Raw genomic sequence first — 12186 nt, forward strand, 5'->3', positions numbered from 1 at the left:
GGGAAGAACTATAAGGCTCTAGAGTCAGGCTGAAGAACTGCAGCAACGCTGGTGTTTCAAAGAGCCTAGGAAGAGCCATGCATTCTGGCTGACCTGCACGCTGCCTGGCCTCACAGGCTGCCGCTTTGCCTCAGTTAGCATGACAGACCAAACTTTCCCTTGCTCAGAGTGGACAAGACATGATTTGTTCCCCTTTGGCTGTGTCAGTTCTGCAAACTAGATACCAGAGGCTGCAAGCTCAGGAGAGCCTGACTTTCTGGAACACCATTTGTTTGGACAGGCCAAGCCAGTAAGGCTTTTCATCTCTTTAAAGCTCCCAGGGCAGAGAGCATATTTGAGGAATTCCTTTTTTCAAAGTTTTTTTTTTTTTTTTTGCCCCTTCCAACATTTTGTTTAAGAGAAAATGAGATGTCTATCTTCTGTTTCCTTATTTTTTTTCAGGAAAGCAAAGGGTTGTTGACTTCCTCCCTCTCCCCTCCCTTCCTTCCTTCTTCCCGAAGGTACTCATCTGAGAAAAAGAGAACGAAGTATTGTTCCTGTTCTCTTTCTTAAGTCATTTGAACACTGTCCCTGCGAGTTCTTTAAGTTCCCTGCAATCTGTACACAAGACAAGGAGGGAGAGAGAGAGGGAGAGAGACAGAGAGGCAAGGGATCAGGTAAAGCACGGGGGCTGCTGCAGCCATTGAGACTCAGGAGCTGGTAAGTTACCCATGCAATCCTTTCTACCTCCATTTCACTGTCCCTGGGATGAATATTGCTGTGGGCATCTTCAACAGAAAATGCTTTACTGGGTGTAATCCTTAATCAAAGTGTACAACTGAAGGATGGCCCAGCATTTAAGCTTCTATATTTTTTTAAGAGAATACTGATGTTTTGCAGAGCTGAGGCTGGCAGAACTGGGCATAGAATTGCATTGGGCTAAGGAGGACATTGTGTTAAATCTGAATTTTGGCACAGATAAGATGGCCGGGCTAACCAGGAGCCACTGGAGTATGTGATGTGTCTCACTGGGGAATTCACTCTTCCTCAGCGCTGTGTCCTGAGAACCTTATCAGGGTGTCTGCTAAGAACTGAGGTTTGCTGTGGGGATTTTGTTACCCATTGTCTAGATTGAGGTGCCTTCTCTTGTTCCTTTCTTTTCATTCAGCATCCCCCGCAAAGAGAACTGTTAATTTATGATTGTTATTCTGCATCACTGAGGTAGGAGGAAAAAAAGAAGGGAATGTCACTTCGAATTGTACTTCATGGCGGGGGGGGGGGGCTTATGTGTTCAGGTTCCACATGTGGGTTGAATGTAAATTTATTATCCACTGTCAGTGGAAGATGTCATCTGCCACACAAAAGAAGTCAAAGATTTTGGGGCATGTAGCTTTAGTTTTGGAAAACAACATGCCACTAAGAGGAAGATTGAGATTGATCTCTTGTGATCAGGAGTGAAAAACCAAGCTAAATGTTGAAAAACACTTACCCTGCGCCTGGCTTTCCAAGCACCAAATAGAATACAGCAAACTAGTCAAGATTACACGCACAGCTGGTTTTTAAAAGTCTAACTTACTTCAATTAAATTCGGCGGAAAGTATAATGTTTTGAAGAACTCATCATGGCAAGCCACAAGGAAGCCAAGATCACATTGTCAGAAACAGGCCAGCAAGGTCACTCTGAAAGACCGTGTATATTTACTAATATTAATCATTCAACTCAGAGAGGTGTTGAATGGGTGAAAGACAAAGGACAGGCAGAGGTTTTTTCATATATTCATTTCTATGAAATTTACTGATTGAAGTCATCTGGGATGTGAAGGGTGTGATAAAAATAGCTGTTCTCTCATTTATAAATTAACTTGGCCAGACTATGCATTAACCACAATCAAGTAATTAATCTTTATTCGAAACCGAGCCATCATCTTAATAAGAATAAGAAAATATGATAGAACTGGACGGTTATGTGGGTTTTGTTCCATTAGTCAGACTTCTTTTTTCTTCTCCTTTTTTTCATGAGGCTTTCCTTAGGAGCACTATAAAACGAGCAATGGAAAAGAGATGTGATTAGCGTTTGCCTGCTGAGGAGCCAAAATCATGCTAATAACAGTTGAAAGTGTTCTCCAGCTCCCCTACCCCTTACCCAGCCACCCCATTGCATAGATCTTCAGGGCAAAAGGGAGCCGGGACTGATCAGCTTGGGCACTTCTTTTATTTTGCATCTTTTATCAGCAAATGTGACCCCAGTAGAAAACTTAGGGCTGCGAGTTTTCTTGCTTCTTTCAGTTTCATTTTTCCTTGATAATGTATTTGATTTTACGTCCAATTAGAACAACATCAGAGAACACTCTCTCATTCGGGTTATTGAATAAAAGCATCAGATGCAACACAGTATGAGAAAAAGGACAGCAGAGTCACACTGACCAAAGACAAGTAAGGCAAAAGGTGGGTATGCCAATGGCGCAGAAAACAGCCTCGAGCGTGTGTCTCCACTATGGCCCAAGATTAAGGAGCTCAGGATAGATTCTTTTCTTTAAAAGAAAAAAATATGTATTCAGTATTTCCGTTTGAGTCGTTAAGTCATTGCCATGAGAATATTTGTTGGATACTGGGGGGAAAAAATCAGCTCCCTAAAGAAGAAAGCCATTGACTCGTTTAGGCTACTTGCTACCAATCTGTCTTCACTCAACTCCAAGGAGTGAGTTGGCATTTGTGGAAACTTCCAGTGTGTGATTCTTCTTTGGGGTCATCAGAGGCTCTTCTGTGATAACATTAGGGGAACTCCAGCTTGGAATGAGCCATAATTTGACACACAGAGGTTGTGTTAATTAATTTGTGCCCAAACTGTACATATAACTAAATTATAAATTTGTCATATAAATGTTAAATTATGTTAGGATGTGTCCTATAGGTCTGTGTGCTGGGACGTGAATCAAATGAGAGCAAGCAGAACATCAAAAGCACAGGCCTTGTTGTTATACAAATCTGGGTTTGAATTCCAGCTTTGTTGCTTACTGTGTGACACTTACTTCGGCCAGGTAATTAACCTCTCTAAGCCTCAGTTTCCCCTAATGTAAAATTGCATCTACGTTATAATAGAGTTGTTGTGAGGATTAAATAAGATTATTTATGTAACACGATTAACACAAAGCATGGCAAGTAATAGGAGTCAACCAATGTCAGTTGTAATTTTTTTATGTTAATACTTAGGGGTACTGTCTCTTTGGAATGTAGAGAGTAGACTATATCGCCATAATCTGTGACATTATCCTTGATCAATACTATACCAAGGGTCTGTCAGAACAAAAATCATGCCTCATAGCTTTGGAGTTGGGCACACATTGAGTGAAGCTCAATTCTTTTAAAACAAAGGAAAGCAGAGCTTAATATTTTGATGTTCATCTTCACTAATGGCAGAAACGCCAGATTTAGCCTCAGTAAAATGCCAGCTGTGTTCAGTAGAGGGGCGAGTAGGGAAGAGTTTGTCTTGGGATAAAAGTCTTGAACTTAGATGAATGTTTGAAGAGACTACATGATATTGTAGATGTTTCATTCTCCCTTTCACCCACTTCCCCAAGCTCTCGAGCTCTGTGCTCTTGGTGACCTTTTCCCTAGCAGTGGAGGGCTGGAGGCTTTCTTTTTGGAGACCATGGTGGCAGTGACTCAGCCAAAGAGAAAAGGACTTGAAGTGACATGTTCTCCCCACAGTGAAGGCTAACAGATCCCTCTCCTCAAATATTTTAGCAGCAAGCCACTTACTTTATCACTGATGAATAGAATACCAGTATCACCACTTGTGTGTGTGTGTGTGTGTGTGTGAGATCCAACTGCTATTTTTCTCTCACTCTAACCTTTAAAACCTACATCCTGCTTAGTCTGTTAAGTAATAATGATACTTTAACTTAGGTCTTAGTTAAACTTCCCTCTCCATCTTCCAAAAGCAAAACACACAACCAGAGCAACAACCAAAATCTACCACCAATAACCCAAAACCTTGAGGTTCTTTTGTTAGAATAAGAGCCTCTGATACAATAGAGACTTGTTTGGACAACTTAACCCTCAGAGAGCAAATTGAAGCTGGGGTTTTCTACCCTAGTGTGCAAAAAAATGTGTCTTCTAAGGTGGCTTAGAGCAGGGGAACAAAGACCAGTTTGGGAGTGAGAACACTTCTGCTCTGTTTTGTCCAACCTCTGCTGCCCCCTATACGTGTGACCTGATAGGTTTCTTCACTTGCTTGGACCTCAGTTTTCTCTGTAAAATGATGAGGTTGGACCAAATCAGTGACTCTCAAAGTGGCCTGTGTGAGTGCGTATCAGAATTCACCTGGGCCTTGTTTGCACTCTTCTCCCCTGCCCACTGCACTAGATGATCTATGAGATTCTTATGCTGACATCCTGTGATTCTCTAAAACAGATGGTCACTGTCTTGCTCTGTCTTCTTCAGGATTGCATTGACATGAAACTAAAACGTATGTTTTAAGAGCCATACTTTTAAGCATAATTCCTATTTGGCATTTGATGTTCTCTCCAGAAATTAGTTTGGACGTATCCATTGTTATTCTAGAAGCTGTTAGCATTATGGAGTAAGGAATATGCAACCAATCGGATGAGATTGATGAATGTTCTATAACAACATATGTATCATAAAAGAGCAGTTACTTAGAATTATAAATACTGTAATTCTGTATGAATAGCACTCTTCGATTTATGCATTTATATATTATTTGCATCTTACATTAAGATACAAATGCATTCTTTCTTTAATCAAGGAAAACACAGATACTATTTTTTTCTGTTCACTTTAAAAAAATATTTGTAGATTCAATCTCATAAGTTTTTTGGCTTTGTTTTTACCTTTTTACAGTGTGTGTTGTGCTGAGCCTATTTTAGAAGTTAGATCCTTGTCCCTAAGTTAATACTGACATGGAAAGGCAAAAGATTGATAATGGTGTTTGAAAAACTGGCACCCACAAGTCCTGTTAAATCTGCTTTAATCATAAGAAAAATCTGTAGCTTAGAGAAAAATTTCTGATTTCCCTAATTTCATTTCTACCCAAATCTCTTGAATATTTTTCTCACATGTTTATATGGCTAATAAGTAGAGCAGCAGTGGACACAGGTCTCCACCTGAAAGAAGCAGAGAGGCAGCAAATATTTTGATGTGCACTCTCAGAAACAGCTAGCCTAATGATGGCTGTTCTTTTAACCATTCAAATATCAAATACATTTAGATAAAACAATGACATACAGATAAAAGAATAAGAACATGTCTTCATCAGAAGTTATGTATAATACATAAATTCACTAGACAGTAAGCACCACGAGGACAGGGCCTTTGTTCGTTCACTGCTATACGCCTAGGGCCTAGAATAGTGCATGGCATAAGATAGATGCACAATAAATATTTGTGGACTAGATGACAATAAATAAGTGGGCTGTAGAGTGAAATATGCTATCTTAATATAATGCTAAATACAGCAGTTAGTAAGTTGAAAATTAGTCAAAGTTTCTGGGGTTCTGGACAGTGCCAAACTGCCAGCTTGACATGTTTATTCCCACCTGAATTGACTGGAGTTATGGCTTGTTCCACCATTACATGCATGGGGCTGTTACATGTATATTAATGTGTCATCTTGGCAAGGAACCCACCCACTTGCTTCTGGGAGATAAACATATATCAGATACACAGAAAAGACTTTGGTTGCATTTCATTTTCCATTCGTTTTCTGGGCAGATGATGGGTTAGCACATTGTTTTTGGCGAGAGAGAGAGACAGAGAGAGAGTGGTCATTTGTTTCTCCTTGACTAAAAGAGTTGTGAGCCAGGATTTAGCCTTGTAGGAAATGCTCAGTGCTCTCAGGTTTTTTTATAGGCAGGGCTGTAAATCCAAGTTAAAGGGATGCCACTGAGTTTACACAAACACGAACGAGTGAATTCAGGGAGGGAAATGTGATATCCTTGTGGCACACAATACCTTTTCCTTTATATAATTAGGCACTGGAGACAGCCAAAATGAACAAATCCTGGATTGAGGCAGTTTCGCACTTATTTGGCAAATTTAAAGTGGTAAATATAAGTATGAATATAACAGCATTGGGGTCTTAGGTTTCCATTATCCATAGTAGGAACGGAGAAACCTCTCTTTGTTCACATTGATAAAGCCTGTCTCTTTAGTGCCAAATACCAGGGCCACACAAAGGAATTCTGACCCCTTCTCCAATTTTCCTATGATCTGCTACGGCCCCGCTTTGACCTCATTCTGTGACGGCCACTGGTATTAATGGGAGAATGAGATAACCACAGGATCACCACCACTCGCAACATTTATGGAGGAGTCATGACGAAGTTTGGGGACCGCCAAGAACTTTACATACATTATTTCACTTAACCCTCCCATTCTAAGAAATAGGTGCTTTATTCTCCCCATTTCAGAGATGAGGAAAGGCAACCACCTTGTTTAACAGATAGGCTAGAAAAAGTTAAGTGATTTACTCAAGGTCACTGAATTGATGTTCCTTGTTTTCAGGTTTCTCATTAAGGAGGAAGCAGCTAATAATTATTATTTTTTAATTAAGTATCCCTTAAGGCAGTGTTCCTCAAGTGTAGTCCAAGAACCAACAGCATGGCATCACCTGGGAGTCTGTTAGAAAAGCGGAATCTCAGGCTGCACCCCAGACCCCCTGAATCAGAATCAGCATTTTAACATAATCTCCGTATGATTCAGGAGCACATTCAAGTTTGAGCAACACTGCCTTAGGGTTTGGATCTGTTGTATACACAGATTGATTTCAGAATGTAGGTCCCTGTTCTACAGAGCCCTTTTGTAAACTTTGAACTTGTCCAGGACAACATAACTCCCTCTTGGATAATGGTGTTACTGGACAAGCCTCTGAGCAGCATTAGGCATGATTTTTGTGGTCTCACCTAGCAAGTTACCGCGGTACCAAGGTACCCTAATAATCTCAGAGAGTAAAGGTCTGGGGTATTGTTTTTCAAGTGTCTTTTGAGAACCAAACATCAGAATCACCTGGGGCCGATTACTAGGCCTTTCCCAGCTCTAATGTATCTGGGGAGGGACCTAAGGCTCTGACTGTCCCACAGGCTACTGGCTCAAGGTAAGGAAGACCCAGCAGGGGCAGTGACAAGTTTTGGGAACATCATTCCAAAAAGGTGTCCAGCTTTTTCAGCGGTTTGAAAAAATATTTAAAAGCAACAGTATGAGAGAGTATCTCAGAGCCCTTCTGGGAAGAAGAGGTACGCTGCCAGCTTCTCCCTTTGAATGCTGGAGAATGGGGACAAGAAACCCTGCTACCTGCCTCTGGGAGAAGGTTGGGGGGCGGGTCCCCAGCATCACCGCCAAGGAGCAGATGCCAGTACACACCCCTCACTCTTCCCAGTTCGAAAGAATCCTTAGAGCTTCCTTTGCACTGGGGACTCACCGTTCTCACTTAGAACAGAAATCAAGAGGGGCTATTGTTGGAGGGGTGGGGGAAAGGAAGCAGGGCCGGAAGAGAGTGAGGGAGAGGACCGGAATAACCTCTGGTTTGCTTCAGCCTGGACACAAGGCCTTTGCCTGGATGGAGACGGTGGCTTCTCCCCCTTAATGGAGGCCCTCTGGCCTTCCTCACGGGAAGTGCAGGGAGAGAAAGAACTCTGTGTTTTCAACGTTGTTTTATGGAACACCCACCACAAAAGCCACTGCTTGTCTCTTACTGTTTTTCTAATTCAGGCAGTTTTCTTCCCCACAGCATAGTGGAGCTCCCTCCCCTCCCCTCCACCCCAGATAGCTTTTTCAGTTAAAATAATGTACGAAAGGGGATCTTTCAGCATTATCCTGAAAAATGTATACATTGAAGACTTTTAAGGTGCGAAGGAGCACCATACCTAATCCACCAAGGTGGGGTTCCTGAACTACTAGAACTTGAAATCTTAGGGTGAAGGATATGCAAAAATTTCTACAAGGTTACTCCTAGGTATATCCAGAATCCTGCCTCCCACTGGATTTTTTAAGAGTTGGGGGGAATTCCCTGGCGGTCCAGTGGTTAGGACTCTGCACTCTCATGCAGCGCAGCCAGAAAAAAAAAAAATAGAGAGAGAAAGAGAGAGTTGGGCAAGCACCATCTTTCTTAACACTCAGGAGATATTCAGTATGCAATGCAACAAGCAAGTCTGCGTCTCCTCCAACATCATCCAGAGCTCTCCTGCATCCCAGTCACATCAGCACCATCCCCTGTCTCTGGATCCCCAGGGATGGAGAGTTCTTATCTCCTAGCTGTAGCCTGAGTCGTGAGTCTTAAAGAGGATGTTGGAGAAGGAGTGGAGAGCCTAGTGTTTGGAAAAGAAGGTGCAGCTCAATATTACATCATTTTGGTTTGTCTTTACAACCTTTAAGTGCTCAGACATTCCACACTTTACACTGGCTCCTTGGGCTCTTTCTGAGCCTTCTAGGAGAGGGATTTCGGCATCACATATTCGGTACCTGCAGTTAGGAAGGACAATCTGCTGTGAGCAGATCCTATCCCAGAAGGATTAGGACATAAAGTGCTAAATTTCTTTGCTTTTCAACCAATATGGATTTTGGGGGAGGGGGAGTTGGTTTACTTAATAAAGTGCTATCTCTCCTGTACATGGCACATGTGCCTTACACACGTGTGTATAAGCACACACCCACACAGACTATCCAAAATCATTGGCTCTTATGGAAGGAAACTGTGGATTAGCCCCAAACTGTTTATTTGACTCAAGAATGTAGTACCTGATTCTTAGTCCCCTATACTTCCAAACAGATTTACTATCGTAATTATATTTTTCTTAGATATAATAAAAAAGCTTGAATTTTGTTAGCTAGTGGCAGTAGGGGAGAAGGTGAGAGAGGACTTAAGTGTTACTGCAAAAAATTCATAAAGGGTTCCATTCACTTATTGTGTGTTGTTTTGAAAATATAAGTAATGCAGAAGAGAAGGCTAAACTTGGAGTCAGAGATAGAGGCTTGAGTGTGCTCGCTGACACATGAATAGAAGGCAAGTCAGTGAACCCAAAAGCATATGGAAATTTAGTATATGACAAAAATAGCATTGCATATCAGAGAGGAAAGTTGGATTATGTAGTTAATGGTGTTGGCATACCTAGGTAGCTATTTGGGAAAAATAAACATATCTCTTCCTTATTTCTTAAGTTAAAATTTCAGATAGATCAAAGATTTAAAATGTTAAAAATAAAAGCATAAAAATAATAGGAAAATGGCAGATTTAGTTTTTTTGAATCTCAGGGTAGGAAAAGTCTTTCTAGTTTTATCTAGAAGCCTTAACATTTATTATGCATTAAAATTAAAAAGCTTCTGTAGGGCCCAAACTCAATAAGCAAGGTGAAAAAGGCAAACAAAAAGCTGGGGGAAACATTTTAAACATGTATCACAAAGAACTTAATATGACCAGAAAATGGACAAATGACATGAAACACATTTCACATAAAATGAAATATATTTGGTTCTTAAACATGTAAAAAATACTCAACCTACTTCATAAAAATGGATGCAAATTAAAACTATGAGATAACATTTTTTACCTACTTGATGAAACAAAAGATAAAACATTTATTAACATATTTGTTTCTGGGGATCTGGAGAGTACTGTCATATATCGATGGTAGAATAGTGAATTAGTAAAACTTTACTATAGAGAGCAATTTGTGAGTGTCTATCAAAATGTAAAAGTGACTCCTCTTGGAAATTATATTACAAATATACCTGTAAGATGTAAAAAGACATACCTACAATGCAAGACAAGAAAAAAGAAAAAACAGATTAGGTATAGCATAATTGTCCAATAAGGGATTGGCTCAATTAAGTACAGTACATACATATAATGAAAATGCTTCTGATTTTATGTTCCATGCTCTGATAATTTCTTTAAGGATGATCATTTCACATCCATCTACATTCCTCTTGTCCTTTCCCTGCCCGCATGTCACTAAATGCCACATACAAAGTCACAACCAAAAGCTCTGTTCCTCCTCCTTCAGTTGACTCTCAAATCGTAGGGTCCCCATTCCCTTGGCAACGTGTAAAATATGGGTGTCAACCAGGGTGAGAAAGCAGCCCAGAAAGCCGAGTTTGAGAGGGGAGTGGCAAGGCAGTATAGAGGAGTGGTTACAACCCATGTTCTGGGGGCAGCTGCTTGAGATCAAGTCCCCGCCCACCTGCTTGCCAGCGGTGTGCTCATGAGTAGTTTAATTTCTTCATCTGCATGACAGGTATAAAAGAGCACCATCCTCTTAGGGTTTGTTGTGAGGATTAAGAGTGATAATGCATGCAACTGCTTAGCACCGTGCCTGCCTTATAGTAATAGTCAATAAATATTAGCCCTTTTAGTTATTTATCTGAACTCTCCCTGCTCATGGGATCTGGAGCTTTCCTGGGGAAGTGGGGAAGAGAGGCATCTAAGTCATCAAGCTGTGTACTCATTAGCACCATGAACTGAGAGTCCTGGGGTGATTCAAAGGCTTTTTTTTTTCCCCAATCCAACAACACAAAGGGAGAGACTGGAGTAATTTCTGCTGCCCCCAAGCTAGTATCATTCAGGGAAACTACTTCCACAATTCTATCCCCTGGAGTCAATTATATCCTGAAAACGTGATAAATGCAGGCTGGAAAATTGCAAGATTGTGACATTATGCGGGGGGTTGTGCCAGTTAAGTTAAGCAGCAAGTTTCCATTTGCATGAAAAATGTTCCTTAAATCACATTTGGATCAAAATATCATTAAATATTAATATTAGGGCCATTGTATAACTTCCTCCTTAGTCATTTAATAAATATGAGTTGCAGCTTCAAACCAAACCAAACCAGACCAAAAGCCTTCCATCACCATGACGTGCATATGTCCGTGTTTCCCAGCTTCAGTCTCAGTGCAGCCCAGCAAGGGATGTATCTGTGCACCCCTGTAACTTCAAGTGTCTCAGCCATGCATAGCAGCCCTCCAGCAAAAACAATAAAAAATATTTGACAGCTTTTAAGTGAATTGAATTTTCCTTCTGTGTGTAAGGTGATAGTGAACCCTCTTTGCGTACACTCACTGCCTTACATATTATCAGATCACATTCTAGAACTAGATTCCAGAAGGCATAGTTTAGCTTAGTGGGTTGCCCTGCCTACTAATTCTTTCACGTGTGTCTGTTCTCCCTAACTACATTGGCACTGTATTTGTCAGAGGCTGTTTTTAACTATTTTTATACTCTCTCAGACAAGAGCCCTCCAAATTCTTGTTGGTCTCACATTAAAGCTCTTATTATCCCCACTTTAGAGATGAGTAAACCAAGACTCAGAGAAGATAGGCGATTCGGCAGAAGTCGTAAGTTCTGTGAATCTCCAGGGCCTGTGGAGTTATTGCAAGGAGTCAAGGGGTCTGTATTTGGATGTCAAGTACCTACTGTTTGCACACTGACTAAATAATATTTTGAAAGTACACGTACCTCTGCTTTCAAATCTTGTTATATAGTGGTAATTAATAAAATATAAATTAATTTCAAATGTTGCTGAATTAAAAATAGCTTTTAGTTATTTTGTATTTTTTCAAACTTTCTGGGGATTTGCAAAATGTGTTTATTTATTTATGAAATTTACAAAGGGCATCATGCTGAAAAAGCTGGGAACCACTGTCTGTAGAGCAAAGCTGGTGTTCACTAATAAATTACAGGGCGGTATTTTGAATAATCTAGGTCTTCTGGTGGCAGTGAGATTTTCTACTCTTAAACTGCTACCTATACCTATATTTGATAGAAAGTGTCTGGAAGTAGTCATCATTATTGTTTAATTTCTTCCTTCGTCTAACAGCTGTCTCCCTAAAGATTCCCTTCTGACCTGTGTGACATTGGGCAATCTGCTTCACCTATTTGCGTACTAGTTTCCTTATTGGCAAAATGGGGAAAAGGGTAGAGCCTACCTCATAGGGTGCTGTGACGGTCACGTGAGTGAATGCACGTGATGCCTTAACACATTCTTGTCACATAGGAAAGAGCAAATGTGCTCTTGTTGTGTTAGGCACCACTTGCTGCACCACTTTTTGTCACATAGTTGGAACTTGATAGACATTTGGGGGATACATTTATGAATAAGTGAAAATGTGGAATAGGAAGAAAGGGCAATTCTAGATATGTAATTCCTCATCTACGTTTCCTTAGTCACAGGCAGGCAGTTAAGACAGCGGCTTTTAT

General features: G+C 40.7%; 1 protein-coding gene across 1 annotated transcript in view; it reads left to right on the forward strand.

The window, feature by feature from the left end:
- Positions 1-664: 664 nt before the first annotated feature.
- Positions 665-12186, forward strand: part of ZNF366 (zinc finger protein 366) — a gene marked incomplete at its 3' end in the record, with an annotated part of 62567 nt that continues 51045 nt past the window's right edge. Inside the window, exon 1 of the mRNA XM_082837500.1 lies at positions 665-699. The remainder of the gene's footprint in view (positions 700-12186) is intronic.

This window comes from Leucopleurus acutus (assembly GCF_964270905.1).
Source record: "Leucopleurus acutus genome assembly, chromosome: 3".
Classification (NCBI taxonomy): Eukaryota; Metazoa; Chordata; class Mammalia; order Artiodactyla; family Delphinidae; genus Leucopleurus; species Leucopleurus acutus.